This window comes from Protopterus annectens, chromosome 9.part0 (genome assembly GCF_019279795.1).
Source record: "Protopterus annectens isolate FY-2018-M chromosome 9.part0, PAN1.0, whole genome shotgun sequence".
NCBI classification, from domain to species: domain Eukaryota; kingdom Metazoa; phylum Chordata; order Ceratodontiformes; family Protopteridae; genus Protopterus; species Protopterus annectens.
Window position 1 is genome coordinate 583,841,320 of NC_056743.1, and position 18,532 is coordinate 583,859,851.

The window sequence follows — 18,532 nt, forward strand, 5'->3', positions numbered from 1 at the left end:
GATAATCAAACATATAAATAAACAGGATAAAAAATGTCTAAAATCTTGTTTTTCTAACACAAAGAAATACACTTTTCAACTATTCAGCGACTCCAGTTGACAATAAAGAATTTTTCACATATGAGCTGGCTGCAAGCTCAAAAAACATGCTCAAGTGAACACGTATAATGTTTACATATTCATATTTCATGATTTTTCCTACCAGAAAGCTATGGAAGGCCGGTTCTGATAATTGACTGGATAATCAACTCTCTGCTGTGTGTGTGTGTGTGTGTGTGTGTGTGTGTGTGTGTGTATATATATATATATATATATATATATATATATATATATATATATATATATATATAGCAGCAAAGTGGTGCAGGAGTTGCACTGTCACCTCACAGGAAGAGTTTCTCTGGTTTGATTCTCAGCTGGGGTGTCTTCTGTACGGAGTCCACATGTCCTCCCTGCGTCCGTGTGGGTTTCTTCCCATGTTACAAAGACATGCATTTGAAGCGTTTCTCCCTGGGCCGCCGCTGAAAACTGGCTTCGTTCCAAATCGGACTTTCCCAGTAAACAAATGTCAATTAAATAAATGTTATCATATATATATATATGGTTCTAGTTTACATAACCGACACTGCAAAACACCAACACAAACATCGACACCACATAATCGACAAACCATAAACACGAAACCTCACATGCCCGACAAACAAATAACCGACGGTCCACAAACACGAAACCTCATACGCTGCACACACCACAATAACAACAAATCAACTAACAAAACACATCCCCTGTCCAAAAACCACACACACAACACAAGCACACCAAAATCTTCACAAACCCACACTAAACCTCACATACACAACTATCTACAACCCTAACCCAAACTCTTACCCTAAGGTCCGTCACTATCGCACACTCAGCTAACCCGCGCCCTAACCCTAACTCGCTTAACTCGCCCCTAACCCAAAAAATACTACTATCGCACACTTACCTAACACGGGCCCTAACCCTAACTCACTTAACCCGCCCCTAACCCAAACACTATCACTACCGCACATTTACCTAACCCGCGCCCTAACCCTAACTCACTTAACCCGCCCGTAACCCAAACACCATCACTACCGCACATTTACCTAACCCGCGCACTGACCCTATATCACTAAACCCACCCCTAGCCCCACAGACCGTCAATATCCACACTTACCTTACTCGCACCCTAACGTCCGTCACCACCGCATACTTACACAGCCTTTTCCAAGTCACTATCCTCAAGGCGTGTTTTGATCCGTAGTGTCGGTCTTCGGATTGTCGATCTTCTGGCGCCGCAATTGTCGGTGAAAGCAGCCGTCGGTTATGTAAACTAGTACCATATATAAATATATATATATATATAAATATATATATATATAAATATATATATATATTTATATATATATATATATATATATACACACACACACACACACACACACACACACACACACACAGACATTTGCTCGCACACACATACGTGTGCATGTATGTATTAGTCACATATGTACAGAGATTTACAGACATAAATCTACATCTTTCTCCCCATAATGCTGGGTGTACCCCAAGTCTCAGTTTTGGTCTCGTCCTTTTCACCATATTTGTCAATGCTATACCATATGCCTGCTACTCTGAATCCATTATTCAGTATGTAGATGTCTCTATATTGATTTATGGGAGATATTTCAAACAGAAAAACAACCACCAATGCATTCCGAAAGGCATTTACTAGAAAAGTCTTGGGTTTAAAAAAAATAAAAAAATCATCCTCTAATAAATACGAAAATAACAAAGGCCATTAAAAAGCTCAACAGAGGCTGTTTGATCCCTGAAAGATATTTCTGGAAAATATAACAAGCTCTAAGTCTTGGTTGTTCTTTACCACATCAAGAACAGATATGTTTTCAAGATACCAGGTGATCGGACTTCCAAGATGACTGCACACTGATCAACAGGTTGATTAAAGCTCTTACAATGTGAAGACTGAAGCTGAGAAAAGGAGGACAGTGAATGTTACCACCTTGGGTGGAATTCAGTTACTAGCTGAATTACAATGCCTGGTTGCCAGCAACAACAAAAAAAAAAAAGACGTGGAAAAAGTAACAGAAATGCAACCAGAAAAGTAAAAGAAAAAACTCTGGGAAGAATCTTACAACTGTTCAGCAAAAAACACTTCATGTCTCAGCTTTGGTACAGGAGAGGACTTTCAGTAATTTATAGGCAAAGATGAGGCAAATGTAGTAGGGATGTTTATAAAGCCAAACAACAAAAGGCTAGGAAAAGATAGAAGCTTTAACTAGCCATTCAGACAAAGAGACAAAACTGCAAAAATCAGAGGTGTAAATGAAAAAAAGACCATCTGTGTACAAGGGTTCTCATGAAGAACGATGTGGCGTATTGCCATCTGTAAAAGGGAGAATAAGGCAGTGCACGTGTAACATATGCCAGCATAGTTAGCTGGAGTTTTGTAAATAATTTTGTGTCATTTGGCTGTTACACTGATTTGTACAGATGCTTGTCTTAAAAATGTATCAACAGTACCAGAGTCAGGCGATCAAATGTGATGTCATTCTATAACCAGCACTGAGAGGATGGAACTCTCACAGTAGTTTTTGCTTTTTTTGGAACCTGATATAAAAGATCTGTGATAGTTATCAAAGTTAGTTGAGTTCAGTTTAGTTCAGCATAGTTTTGAAGTTCATCACCTTGCCTTGTGGAAGTAAGCATCTCATCATCTAATCTTGCCTTGCTGTATTAATTAAGTTAGCTAGGGAACAGTTACTCTTTACACAGTCAGGAAATACAGTGAAATTAGTGAAGTACTGTTTTTCTGCATCTTTTTGAAGTTTCCAACTGTTTTATTTTTATTCCTCCTGTGATTGAAACACTGGTGTTTACTGTAAATGGATATTTAGTATTCTCAGTTTTCTATTTTATTATTAAATATTTTTATATCTTTCATTGTCGCTAGTTTTTTAGAGAATACTTTTAACATCTTGAGAGTACTTGTGCTTATTTTAGTGACACTGTGGCCACTCCAAAATGCCTTGCTGCTTTGGTTACACTCTACCATTTATAATAGCATTGATTTTACTCAGTGTAAATGGATACCCTTGTAAGAGCATGAGAGTGGTTGACTGGTGGCAGTATGGTTAGTTTATAGTCTGGGCAGAAGGGGTATAACTAATAAATCTGCACCAGCCTTTCCCAGGTGTGTGTGTGTGTGTGTGTGTGTGTGTGTGTGTGTGTGTGTGTGTGTGTGTGTGTGTGTGTGTGTGTGTGTGTGTATCAAATACCCAGTTTTCCAAAGTGAGTTTTGTTTGGAATCTGGAGAGACAGAATCTCCAGTCCTAGGTCTGGACTGTGTCTGCTGTGAGCTCTTGGGGAAACTGTGCTTGATGCAGAGAGCTGCATTTTAAAATACTGTGCAAATCCACTCCTATTTTTAGTGATCGTCTCTCACCGGTGTCAGTGGTGAGGACGGAGGCTCCTTGATTACTGGCCCAAGGTAGAGAGGCCATCACAAACAGTTTTAAAAAATAGAGTTAGAAATTTGTGCACACAGAACAAACCTGAGATTTTCCTTCTGTACCAGAAAAGCTAGAAGGAACAATCATCATTAATTTTATGAAAGTACATAGAAGCAACAGGTGTTCTACAGCAGGCTTTGTTAAGTGAAAGAGAACACTGTGTGTATGCTCCTTATCCTGCAATGAGAAAGCAATCACGACCTACATTAATAAAGATGCAACTATACCAAGAGAAACTTTGCTCCTGACAAAACGGTGACAGAAGGGAAAAGTATTAAAAACTGTGAACAGCAGAGTATTTGTAGAAAATGATTACTCACTGTACGCCAGGCAGAAGAGAATCAAGTTTATTCTAGCAAATCATGGAATGTTAAGAAGCAGTTGTGAGAGTTAAGCTGCTGTATCCAACTTCCTTCAGAATATATTTTTTCGGAAGGATCAACAACATTTTTGGATGCAGAACTGGTTTAAGGAGGAGATGAAAAGAGTTCATCCTAAAAAGAGTGAACCAGCAAGCAGAAGGGGTGTTCCTTCTCATTCTACTGACAATAACAAAGCCCATATAGAGATTCTGCCAGTGAAAATGTTCCATGGTTTTAAAGGAAAATGTTTGAGTGACAAAAAAGCACAGCAGCTGACTAGAAGAACCGGGTTACCTTGGACAACCACAAACTAGTGTTGTGAGATGCAGTGGATCACGAAGAAGACCAGCAACATTTTGAAATTAATGAATAAACTGGAGATTATAAAGCACCAAATCTATTAAATATAGAAACTGCATAAGAAAAATTGTTTTGCAAGAAGTGGTGGCTGAAGAAACACTGAAATTTTGCTGACTGTTTTAAACTGGTGGGTGGATTGTAAAGCATATCATCTATTTTATGTCATTAAATGTTTAAAAGGACACAGAAGAGAAAAAGTAACTGTAATCAAAAAAATGTTTGTCCCTATTAATATTTGTTTAAAAACAATATGATACAAAATGCATACCATGGTGTAAAGCAGTTTTGTATAATGTACAGTCAGGGGTATTTTAAAATGTGAGGTGGGGTATCTAGTCAGTGGCTAATAATTATGCTAAAGATATTAAAGCAAAAAAGTACATTTTGTTAGTTGTAATGTATCCAGGATTTATACTGTAACAATGTAAGAAAAGCTGAACAGAAGCAAGTTAAATTTAATATAATGTTGTGATCATTGGCTGCAGGGTTGGAGGAAATAAAAGTGCACCGATCACTTCATATGTAGTACAAAGATACAATTCCCCTGTTTTTATAGATGTGGATATCTAAAATAATGTTTGCAGTTTAGACTATAGAAATCTTTTAAGCACTTAGGCTTGAAAATAAGATAAAATAATGATAACCATGGAAAATGATAGTTCTTTCTTGCTCCTGTAAAGGCCTTATTTTTTTAAATTAGCAAATGCTTTCACTGGGAGGCAAGACATCTACAGTTGCAAATTATTAATCATGACAATGCTGAACAGTGTGTTCCAAGTGAAAATTTACAATTCTTTCATGCGTGTGCAAATTCACTTGCTGTTATTTCATGACTAAATGCTTTTACCTGGAGATGAAAGTCAGCAGGGGCAATTAATTAATTGTGATAACTCTAAACATTGTCTAAGTGAAGCATATACGGACCAATATAATTAACATTTACAAGTACACTGGAAAGCATGTCAGTGAAAAACAAATGAAGCTTGAAAATGTGGGAAGAGAATAAAGTACAGTTGTGTACCTACCATAAATTTAGATGTTCGAGTGTATTCACTGTTGCAGTCATTACACTTGGGTTTATCCTGCTGGCAGGTGACCCACAGTCGGCCCGTGTTCCAAAGTCTTGGTCCGACGTCAGTTGCTGTCCCCTCTTCCCTGACGTCAGTGCGCCAGGGATATAAAAGATGCAACCAACGCCATTTTCTTCAGTTTTTCTTGCCCCAGATGTCAGGTGCCCCCAGATAGGAAGGCTGGAAAGACAAAATTATGCCAAAAAACATGCATGTATTACTATAAACATTTCCTTCATCTACAAGCAAATACACCACATAGGTTGTATAGAGTTGAGAAAAAGTTCCAGCAATGAAAAGGGGGATGGTGGGTGGGTAACCTGGACTGCAACAGTGAATACACTCTAACATCTACATTTATGGTAGGTACACAACTGTACTATGTTCATCATGTTTCACTGTTGCAGGGTAGAATCCCAAAGCTGAGGTTGGGCTGCTGGGTCTAAATTGGATTTGGAGAGGCTACAGGCCCTGCAGAACTGCAGTGGCAAAGCCTGCTCTGGATTTAAAGTAGAGAGGTAAGTGGTAGTGCTTGGTGAAAGTGTGCACTGAGCTCCAGGTTGCAGCTTCTAAAATGTCTTTGGTTGGTACTCCTCTGTGAAAGGCTGCTGAAGTGGCTGCTTCTCTGGTGGAATGTGGCCTAATGCCCTTAGGCACTGATTTGCCATGTTGTGCATAACAGAAGTGGATACAGTGTCCTATCCATTTTGAAATTGTCTGCTTTGTAATAGGCTTTCCTTGTGATCCTGCAGCATAGGCTGCAAACACTTGCTCAGTTTTTCTGAAAGCTTTTGTTTTGTCCAAGTAGAATCATAGCTGTCTGTGTATATCCAAAGCATGCAGAAGTCTCGCCCCTTTATTCTGGGGATTTGGGTAGAAAGTTGGTAAATGAATGGTTTGGTTCAGGGCCACATTGGAAACCACTTTTGGCATGAATGTTGGGTTTGTCCTAAGAGAAACCCTGTCTTGATGAAAAATTATGAAAGGTTCCACAACCATTAATGCCTGTAACTCTGAGACTCTTCTTGCTGAAGTTGCTAGGAGCAGAGCAGTTTTCCATGATAAGAATTTTAGATCAGCTGTGCTGGCTGGTTCAAAAGGAGGCAGTGTGAGTTTTTCTAAAACAAAATTGAGATCCCAAGTTGGTACTGGTGCTCTCCTTGGGGGTCTTATATTTTTTGCCCCTCTGAGGTATTGTCGTAGTAGAAGATGTGAAAAAATAGGAGGTTCCGTATTGTAATGAGCTGAAATGGCAGAGGCATGGATTTTAATTTATGAGAAAGATAGGCCTTTGTCCAGCATCTCAGTTAGGTATTGTAAAATCTGAGGTATATTTGGAACAAGTGGTTCGAGCCCCTGTGCCTGGTTCCAAGCACAGAATCTCTTCCATTTTTCTGCGTAAGATTTCCTAGTGCTGGGCCTCCTGGCTTCTAAAATGACATCCATAACAGCTTTAGAGAGAGGTGCAGTCTGAGTGGCTACATTATCTGCCATGCTGCCAGATTTAAGGTTCTGAGTTGACTGTGCAGAATATGATTGTTTTGTGGAGTCAGAAGATGAGGAATTTGAGGTAGAAGTCAAGCTGGGCCTTGAGACAAGCTCTTTAGGATTGGATACCAGTGCTGACATGGCCAGTCTGGGGCAATCAGGATCATTTTTGGCCTTTCTTGTCTGACTTTTAGGAGCACCTTGGTAAGAAGAGGCATCGGAGGGAAGGCATAGACTGTCAGGCCTTTTCAGCTGAATGATAGAGCATCCACTTTCCATGCTTGAGAGTGATAAGTTCTTGCGCAGAATTTCTGTATTTGGTAATTGTGAGGGGAGGCAAAAAGATCCATGTCTGGGCGTCCCCATTTCCTTGTTGTCATGCTGAACACCTGTGGATTTAGTTTTCATTCGTGAGGATCTATGAGATTTCTGCTTAGTTTGTCTGCCAGTGTATTTTTTGTTCCTGGCAGGAGTTGTGCCTGCAGATGTACTTGATAGGTCAGTGCTGTGTTCCACAAAGCCATGGCTTGCCTGCATAGGGGGGAAGAATGTGTCCCCCCTTGCTTATGTACCACATAACTGTGGTATTGTCCTTCTTTATTAGTAGGTGTCCTGGATGTAGTAGGTCCATGAAAGCTGTCAGGGCATTCTGTACAGCTAGCATCTCTTTCTGATTGATGTGAAGATACATTTGCTCCTTGGGCCACGTGCCCGGAATACATTTTCCTGCCATATGTGCCCCCCAGACATAATCTGATGCATCCATTGTGATGATCTGCCTGGCTGTGGGTCCCTTGTTGTGGTGACAGGCCTGGGACCACCATTGAAACTCCTGTTGTAAGCAGGGAATTAAAGTTATGATTGTCTCCAGGCTGTGACAATGCTGAGTCCAAACACTTTTTAGATACCATTGTAGTTTCCTCATATGCAGTTTTGCATATGGAATTAGTAGAATGCAGGATGTCATGAAGCCCGGGGCCTGCAGAATTTTTCTTGCAGGGAGCTGGGTTTTTCTTGCCATCATTTGAAAGTAATGAGTCAGTTGCCTTTATTTGTCTGGCGTGAGATAAACCATCTGGGCAGTTGTATTTAAGCTTGCACCCAGGAATATTATCTCTTGAGAGGGCACTAGCTGTGATTTCTTTTCGTTTACTTTGTACCCTAGGCAAATTAGTAATCTTTTTACAAATGCCAGATGCTTTAGAAGAATGTCCTTGCTCTCTGCTTGAATAAGGCAGTTGTCCAAGTAGGGATATATTTGAATTCCTTTTTGTCTGCAAAATGCAATTACTGGTGCCAGGCATTTTGTGAAGATCCTGGGCGCAGTAGATAAGCCAAAGGGCAGTGCAGAGAATCAGTAATGCATTGAGCCTGCTATGAATCTGAGGTATCTTCTGCAAGATTGTCTGATTGGGACATGCAGGTATGCCTCCTTGAGGTCCAAAGTAACTAGCCAAGCCTTCTTGCCCAGCATGGGCAGAAGTTGCTGTAGTGTTAACATTTTGAATTATGGAACATCCAGAAAAGTATTTAGGATTGACAGGTCCAGTACTGGTCTCCAGGCTTTGTCTTTTCTGGGTACTAAGAAAAGTCTTGAGTAAAATCCTTGTCCCTGTTCTTGCTGTGGAACTCTTTGAATAGCTCCCATGTCCATAAGAGCAGCAATCTGTTTTTGCGCCTCTGCCTATTGGTTTTGTGGCAGGTCTGGCATATCTTTTGATTTTGGAAACGTGTGAAAGTAGAACCTGTAACCCTGAGAAACAATATTCAGTACCCATTTGTCCTGGGTGATTATGTGCCAATTTTTTGAGAAAAGTGCTAGCTTTCCCCCTAGGGGTGCTGCCAAAAGGTAAGTGCTTGGCATCTGTAGAGGGAAGTCATTGGGAAGGTTTCCTATAAGGCTGTGATTTGTCTCCCCCTCCTTTGGGGGCTGAAGTACCGCATTGTTTAGGTCTGTAGGAGCCTTGGGGCTGAGATCTGCCTCTTGGGCATCTGTATCTGCCTCTTTGTGGCCCGTCTGACACTGAAAAGGACCATTTTTTTTTTGAAGGCCAGTTTCTGCTAAATCTAAGTGGTTGAACCTGTAAGAAATCCTTCACTGTCTGCATTGATTTTGCTTTAGCCTCCATTTTCTTTAACACCTCTTCTGCCTTAACACCAAACAAGTATCATGCTGTAGTGGAGCACCCAATAATTTTACTTTAACATGGTCAGGTAAACTTTGTTCTTTCAACAAAGCATGCCTTTGAATAATAGAGCCTGTAACTGCGGCTCTACAAGAAGCCTCTAATGAATCAAAACCAAACTGCAGAGTATGCTTTCCCACTTGTTCAGCTACATGCAATAAATCCTGCATTTCCTTACTGTCAGGACTTTCCGAATTTGAAACCATTTTCTGTTTTAACAATGGCATGATGTACTGTTGATATTTAAGCATGTGAAACTGGCAATTTAATGCCCTTACAGCTAAAGTGGCAGAAGTGTAAACTTTTTTCCCCCATCTGTCCAGAGCTGTGGAATCCCTATCTGAGGGGACAGGAGTTTTAGCAGTGGAAGCCTTAACCCCTTTAGCACCCTGAGAAATTGTTTCTGGGTCTGCAGCGGGGTTTTTGTAAAGAAATTTATGAGAGACAGGGACCCTGTAGTACCTGTCTGGCTTGACTGGTGCAGGGGGTAAAGAATCAGGAGACAGACTGGATTCAGAGAAAACATCATCAACAATATCAAGCACAGGGGGGATAGCCAGGGGCCTGTACTGAGGCAATAAAAGAAAGTCTCTGAACCTTTTCTTGGATTCAGAATAATCCTAGCTCTCCCAGTGGAAATGCTCCCTCATGGTGTGCAGGGTTTCCCCAAAAGAATAATCCTCAGGCGGAGAGGCTGAATTTATTGACTATTCTGCATCAGAGTCCTCATAGGGAGGGACAGAATATCCCTGATCAGAAGAGGAATCAGAGGAAATAGAAACCTGGTCAGAGGAATCATAGTCAGTGTCTTGCCTAGGCCTTTTGCCAGGAGGGGGATGGGAACCCCTGATTAAAGTAATTAGGTCTTTGGCCATTTTAAGCATCTGTTTCTTTGACATGGATGACTGTTCAGGAGAATGCTGTACTTGTTTCCTTGTCTTTAATGGTGTTTTTGACTTTGCCTTGGATGCTGTAGTGGGCTTAATTGTAAGCTGTGAAGGTCTGAAAACACCCTCAGAAGCCGATGCCTGCTCAGCGGCTCCGGATCCATCTGAGGGAATAGTTTCCGTAGGCACAATACCTTGAGTTTCCACAGGCCTCGGTGTCTCCACATGGCTGTCGGTTACGGCCTGTGGCTCTGAGGTGGCAGGTGTCAGGGGCTGCAAAAGCGCCTCACTGAGAACCGGTGACTGGCCTTAAAGAGGCTACGTCGTCGGTTTTGGACCTCGGATGCCTGTCCTTTTCTTTGTCTTTGCATTTTTTTTTTATAAATTCCGGTCGTCTGTTGTTCCGACGGCATTATATAATTAAACCTTCGGCCAAAATAATGTAAAACAAAATCAAACCGACGTTTAATAGTGCGTTTATTGAATCTAGCACAAAACCGACAACTGGTAACGTTGTGATCAGGGCCTAGGCAAGGAATACAGTAAGAGTGAAAGTCCTTATGAGGTATTTGCTTCCCACAAGAAATACAATTATTAACTTTTACTGACATCGGTCTGAAGCAAGAAAAAGTTTCCCCAACGGGGTGCTTAGCTTTATTGAAGACTTCGGTTCTAAAATCTCAGGAGTCGGCCGACCTGCACTTGCGAACTGCTTTTGCTTCGGGCACAGCGCGGCAAGAAAGATCGAAGAAAATGGCATTGGTTGCATCTTTTATACCCCCTGGCGCACTGACGTCAGGGATGAGGCGACAGCAACCGACGCCGGACCAAGACTTTGGAAATCGGGCCAACTGCGGGTCGCCTGCCAGCAGGATAACCCAAGTGTAATGACTGCAACAGTGAAACACGATGAACATCTTATTTTACCTTTCCAAAAGCCTTAGAACTTTAATACAATTAATTTTTATTTATTTATTTAACATTTGTTGAAAAGGAAAGTCCAACTAGGACAGAGCCTATTTTCACCGGAGGCCCGGCAAAAAACGCTACAGACTCATGTCTTTGGAATGTGGGAGGAAACCGGAGTGCCCGGAGGAAACCCACGCGAATGCAGGGAGGACATGCAGATTTCGCACAGAAGGCACCCCAGCCAAGAATCGAGCAAGAGAGCCTCTTGCTGTGAGGCAACAATGTTAACCGCTGCACCACTGCACCGCCAATATAACAGTAATATAATAATATAACAATACACATATTAAGTTATTTATTTAAAGGCAGCCAGTGCACTTTTTTCCTTAGCAGTAAAAGTTAATGTTTACTGAAAGCATTCAAGCTGTTTTTCATACATGGGAGGAGAACAGAGATAAGAAAAGAACAGACAGCAATTAGTTTAACTAGGAATACAGGCTGCAGCATGCACTTAAGCATGTGTAATCTTAATTTTAGATTAGATAATACTTGTGAGTGCAGATATCTATTTGATGGTATAAAATTCATATTTTTGAAAATGTACATAGAATCTAAGCTGGGAAGTTCTGAAAATCTATTTAATTATTTAGAGTGTTTTTGTTGAGGCAAAAAGTCTTAAATTATGATAACTGTTCAAATGAAGTGAAACTGATCAGAGATCAGTCTGCCAAATGTTTAGTGCACTCACGTAAGATAAAATTGAAAATATACATTCAAAAGCACTGCTATGTATAACCCATGGGAGAAATAGCTCACTATCATAATGGCTACTTTTGTCCACATTACCATGGAATGTAAATGGCCTTACAAGTATAGACAAAAAGCAACAAACATTGACCTCTATTTAGTAGTATAGGGTACAAACAGCAATGTTGCAGGAGACATGTTTGGGTAGAAATGTTTGCGTCTTTTGGCTTTTCCCGGTTAGGGGTCGCCGCAGCGGAACTCCCGTCCGCTAATAATTGGCAGTTGATTTTTACATGTTTGTGTAGAAATGAACAGTTGCATTTGATAAAGGATTTCATGGTGAACATTCAGTAGAATAGCAGAGACAAAGGAAAGTACGAATATAGTTGTTAAATGAGCTCCAATAACAATAAAAAGAAATGCTAATAAATGTTGATTTGTGGTAGCAATGGGTTATTGACAATCTAGGAGAATGCTGGTGGAGATGTAAATTGGGCTATAGGATCTGAATTGCCCAGAAATAATAAGGCCTCACTAAATTTAAATGCTACTGGCTACCAAAAAGCAATTACTAGAAAATGGAAATCAAATTCTAAACCAGATTTAACTGGCATACTGGAAATTGTAAGGAGATAAAATAACTGGATCTTAAAAAAAAAGTAGAAGCAAGATACACAGAAATAAAGGGGGACAATGCATGCAGAATAATGATCAAGAGGAGTGATATTTAAGAGGAAGGCTGAAATTGAGCAATTTATGTAACAACGGAGTGAAGTGAATGAAAATTGTTAACAAGAAACCATATACTGCAAGAAAATAATAAATTAAATATTGTTTTGTTTTCTTTTCTATTACAGCATTATGTACCCAAGTCATTTTTTAAAAATATCAAGTTCAGTAAAGATGTTTAAAAAAAGAAAAAAAAAAAAAAACAAAGGCCATGCCCAGGACTGACTCCACCTGTAGACTCTGCAGAACTCTAGTTCCTTGACAAAGGTGGTACATCAATTCAGGAAGTCTCCTTAATAAAAGCAATACAAGTCTTGAGCTAATCCAAACATCTGAACTGCTGTCTTGCACTTAGGTACAGACTACGTCATTAAACAGTGAACCAGAAAAACTGTAAACTTGACATATTGCTCACAGCATATATATAACGCCCCATCATTTCACCCCAACCATTTATTTGCTCAAGCATACTTTCTCACACCAGCTGTTACACCTCTACAAATATTTGACCCCTATCAACAGGGACTGCCATTAGAATCCCAGCAGAAATAGATGGGCATCAACCTAGATCAAGCGCCTTCTTACCCTTCCCGCATACAAATTCAGACATAAAAAATACCGTACTTTTCCTTTAGCAAAATGTCTGCTTGATGTGAAGTCCCCGCTGCTTATTTTTTCTGGGGTTTAACTTTGCGTTCTTCCTCACGCTAGTGTTCATCTTCTGGCAACTCGTCAGTGGTGACTTGATTCTTCGGTTCTGCTTTGAGTTTTGGTGGTCACCATTGTACTGTTTCCTCGCAACTCACCGCTGCTTTATTTTGGATGGTTTTGTGCTTTTCAGTCTGGATTTGTTGTCGAACTGTTACTGATTTGTGGTCAAGTCACTGCCACTTATACAGACAGCTGTAGAAATATCTCATATAAATTCAGAAACAGCGTGTGAATGACCGAAGTTATTTTTTGAAAAAGTAAGTGTTCCTCTTTCCGACCATCAGCTGATTTGTAACGGTCAGCATGTTAAGATTTGTAATGCTGGGGAGGCATATCTGTCAACATGCAGACACTGAGAATGGGGAGATCTGAAGTCAATCCTGCTTCTGGGGTTTCAGAATAAATGCCTTTGGGATCGCTTTTCTTACTTAACCTGCTGTGAGTTTATTCCCTTACTAATCAGATGACGATCGGGAAGAGGAGCACTTCCTTACTTTATTTCAGAAAACAATGTTGTTCATTCACCCCTTATTAATGAATTAACAGGGTATTTTTCTACAGTGCTATGGTGCATACACAGCCTAGAAGTGAGCTGTGGTAAAAAAGGTGGAAAGCTCAGCAATTATTGGTTAAGAAAAATGGGAATCGGTACAAGGAAAGGGCTTCATATGATAAAGGTTGGGCTTTTCGGAACTATGCCACATTGACAAACCATTTTAATATGTCAGTAACAGCAAGCTGTCTGCATTACAATTTCAAGGTTAGGTCTCTCCATCCACATGCCTTACAACTGTTGCCCTGATAAGGGAAAAGTAACAAAAATACAAATGTAGCTGAAAATAACATGCATCATTTCCCATCTCCTAATCACAGCTGTCAAACAGGTCATAGCAACTAAAGTTCCAATACCCAAGTTAGAATGCTCCCTACAAGTGCTTGCCTTACATTCCCTGTACAACAATGCCATCATGTAACAGGCAGAAAACAAATTAATACAATTAATATGCCTCAGTCTTTCACATGAGCACACTGTCACACTATTACAAAATGCAAACAGCTCCCTATAGAAGGTAGAGCCTCCTCCTTACTGAATACCCTAATCTACAAACAACTAAAACCAAGGCCACTGCTCCCTACGCAATCAGTTATTGCACTTCAAGTGTTCAATTTACTCTCTCTGGAAGACTGACAACAACCTCCTTGTTAGACATACAGTCCTGCAGTAGTCAAAAGATAATTTTTCAAACTTGTGTCAGAATACTGGAACAAATTACTGTAGAATATCAGATAATGTACCACCCTCTTGGATTTCAGGAAGTTCCTGAAGAAAAACTCCAAAAAAGGCTATCAATACCTTTGCCTTAATCATGATTAATCCACATTATTTAAAAAGTCTATTCTGCAACTTATGTAATTTTGTTAGAACTTAGGCTACTACACATTTGGAATTTATAATTGTCTAACTTTTTTCAATATTCTCTTCCCTAACAAAACAAACCACTCTCCTATCTATAGTACAATATTTTTGATGAACATTCTATTCTTATAAATCACACTCCCACCTTCTTCCAGTTCTATACACTGCTCTCCTGCCTCTATCATCTATTCTTATATTGAACTGTTAACCTGATTACTGTTATATTCACTGTTTCTCTCTATTTCTGTTAGTACATACTTTATCTATATACTCATAAAGTTATGTCATAGTATTTACAACTGACTTTAAACATTACTATCACTCACATTTATGTACCATTTATTTATGTACAGTTTTGTAAATGTTTTCTTTCATATTGTCACAGTGTGTGTGTTCTTATTCTTTTCTGGCCCAGGTCTTATCTGAAAAGGGTCTCTGGACTGGTTAACAAATGCATAAAATACATTACCAACATCCTTATCCTTATGTTTCCAAATTTGACTCTGACCACCTCTCAAAAAATGGTGGTCTCTCCCTAAAAAACATAGCAATTGGCCAAAATAGAAAATAAACCAAATGCCTGCACTTTATAGATTACAGTATAATCCATCACCCAGAAAAATACATGTCTCTAACTCCCTCAGTTGTATGGTATATTCAATACTGCACCCACTAGTCCACTAATCAGTTTCAAATTAAACTACTGAGCTCATATAATGTGCATGATAACCTCCATTTATTTACGGAAGTCTCCAAAACATAGTGTTTAGATTAAGTTTATTACTTTAACTTTAGTATTGCAACATGTGGTATGTACACTGCTGCAAAGCATTTGGCCTCTATCAGCAAAGTGGCTAAACACCTTGAAGGAAATGACAAAGAATGCAGTGTTCCACTTGAAACACTACCAAATGACAACTAGATTTGTTGTTGCTGTAGGAAAAAAAAATAAAATCACCAGGAAGCATACAAAAGCATACAAAATGCAAAATAGACATTTGTAAAAGGAAATATCAAACTTATATGTGATGACAATAAACTGATAAATTAGTCAGGCTATTGGCAACCAAACACATTTTTTCCTTGGGTGGAAGAGATGACCAAGTTAACTAGTCGAACTGTATTTTCAGAAATGGATCTAGCCACTGCTTTATCAACAAGAATCACTTGATAATGATTTTCTTAAAAAGTGACAATTAATACATACAGCGATGTTTATAAGACTTCTATTTGGTGTGACCTCCAAACCAAACAGTGAACAAATAGAGCCACACAGACTTGAATTGGGCCACAGTGCTGTAAAACAGGCTAAACAGGACAAAGAAGGGAAAGAACAGCAGCCAATAAGAACATCACAAGTGTGAAGTCTTGTCTGATACTTTTATTAAGGAACCTTCCCAAAAGTCAAAAGAAAAAAAATGTTCTGCTGATGATGATACACCAATGGCAATGAAGTAATACACAGCTACAGAAAAAAAGGATATTTGTGTACTGCAGGAACAGTAAAACATGGCAGCTTACATTCAATACAGAAAACAGAACCTGAGAAGCAAAAACTCAAGAACTGAAGCAGCATCTAGAGGAATGGGAACAGTATCAAAAAAGAGGAAAGAGACGCAGCTTACTCATATCAGATAACTTCAAGGCAAATACGTAGTATGACATATATAAAAAAGAATCGCAGAAAGTCATTGTTATTATCCCACTTTATATGATCTTGGATACTATACATATATCTGAAGATCTCGTCAGTTTAACAAAAAGGAAGAAGACCATTCAAAGGAGGGGAACAAAAATGGTGCACAGCTTGCTTACAAAGGCCCAAACAATAGAAACTAAAGAGTGAAGTGTGTAGTCTTAAAGAAGAAGGCAGTGGTGTGTTACATAACAAAAACAGAAGTTCCCTGGAGAGTACCAAGCTGCCTAAGTGCATACCTTATCTCTAAAGAATTACGTATATGAACAAATGGGCTCCATCTATAGATATAAGATAGGTGGATCATGTGAGCCATTCTGAAGAATTTTGCACAGAAACAGCAGTGGATATTTGGCACCGCTTTCCTACAGAGGTCAAAAGCACTGAATGAATTTCAGAATATGTAGGACTGCACAACACCCTCTTTTACAGGGATGAGAAAATAATTATTAGGTCACCAAGACCTGTAGCGTATCCAATAAACAATGGGAATAACAGCTGAACAAAGAATATGCACCTGCCTATACAATAGGCTACATGAAGGCACTGCAGGCCTTCATGGACAGCATAGTATGCATGCAAACGTTGCTATCTAAAGAAGCGATGCATGCTTTCATGAATAAAGACCACAATTCCTCCCTAAAAGAAAACCCTCATATTTAAGTAACTCAATCCTCCTGATTAACTACTTACTCAGTCTCAGTTTCTCTTTCTTTAAACTCTGTAGCTGCCAACGTTTGAGGAAAAAGTAATACTGCTTGCTCATGGTTATATGGTTAAGAGTCCACAAAACTCCTTTCTCCTCCTCAAGCTATTAGCACTGTATACCTCAGAGATCACTACATGATGCTCTCCTCCTTTCTTAACCGCAAAGTGTCTGACAATCAGTAAATTCCACACAATGCCCTATACCACACTGCTCTATAAAAGAACTGGCAAACATCCTTCTGCCACATAAAAGGGTCCTAGCCATGGTTCAGCAATGGCCTTTCTTAACCGCAAAGTGTCTGACAATCAGTAAATTCCACACAATGCCCTATACCACACTGCTCTATAAAGAACTGGCAAACATCCTTCTGCCACATAAAAGGGTCCTAGCCATGGTTCAGCAATGGCCTTTCTTAATCGCAAAGTGACAATCAGTAAATTCCACACAATGCCTTATAAAACACTGCTCTATAAAGAACTGGCAATCCTTTTGCCACAAAAAAGGGTCCTAGCCATGGTTCAGCAATGGCTATAATCCAGACTACCAAACAATGAGTTACATAAAACAAAGGATATGTTATGTAATACATGATTCAGATTAAACAATTTCCCCACTTTGGCAAATATATGATTTTTATGCAGCTTAGATGGTCACAGGTTCATAGGTGTTTACCAGGCTAATGACCACAAGGGCCTTTTTAAGCCTAGCATTGCATCCCAAATCTCTGACAAGTTCTGATACCCTTGATAAGTGTAAGCATGGGCCTGGGAGATGAACCATTTACAGGTTACCTGTGTCCATTAGAGACATAGGTGCTAAACCAGGGATAAATTTCCGGTTCCCCATCCAATTGTTGCACTTGAATTGGGTTAGGGAGGAAATATGCTTCACATGGATGGGGAGCCTGTTCCATAGACGGGGTAGTCGCTGGGATACATAGCTATCTCTCCAGCATGTCCTATTTATATCAAAGGCAAGGTTTAAGTCTTATAGAACAAGTAATTCTAGTGCTGTCTGTTTTGTGGATATGCAGGAGGTCCATCAGAGTAGGGTCTGACAATGCCCTGTATGCCAGGCATAGATCTCCCCTCAAAAGCCTGTAGGAGACAGAATACAAGGATAGAGCCTTGAGGCGGTCTCCACAGGACATATTACTTATACCTGCATTTTTTTAGTGAGGAACCTCTGTGGATATTCCAATTGTTGGATATGCCTGTTTAGGTACATACCAAAGGGGGCATTGTACTCAATGACAGGTCTGATGAATGCCGAATACAGTGGAACAATGACTTCCTTGTACTTAAGATGCCATACCTTTGTTTATAAGTTGCACAACATAGAATGATTTCCTCACCATTGTAGACACGTGATGATCAAAGGTTAGATTACTATCTATGCGTGTCCCCAAGTCCCTGACTAATGGGCCAACTCTAAGGGGTGCGTTGTCAATATGATAGTTACCAGGGATGGATGACTTCCCAAAGGATACTATTATGCATTTCTTGGCATTTACTTTTAGTCCATGGCTCTGACACCAGCTGTCTGTGTCAGCCCCTCTTGGGGAATATTTGTGTCAGTGTGAGATTCAATCACAGCTTCTAATTTGCAATCATCTTCAAATTTAGTCAGCCAGAGACCATTGACATTGGCCTTGACTTCTGAGAAATAAATGCCAAAAAGGAGCGGTACAAGGACAGATCCCTG

The 18,532-nt window shown here is 39.8% G+C and overlaps 1 protein-coding gene across 2 annotated transcripts in view; it reads right to left on the reverse strand.

The window, feature by feature from the left end:
- Positions 1–18,532, reverse strand: part of R3HCC1 (R3H domain and coiled-coil containing 1) — a 682,694-nt gene that overhangs the window by 655,540 nt on the left and 8,622 nt on the right. The gene's annotated exons all lie outside the window — the stretch shown is intronic.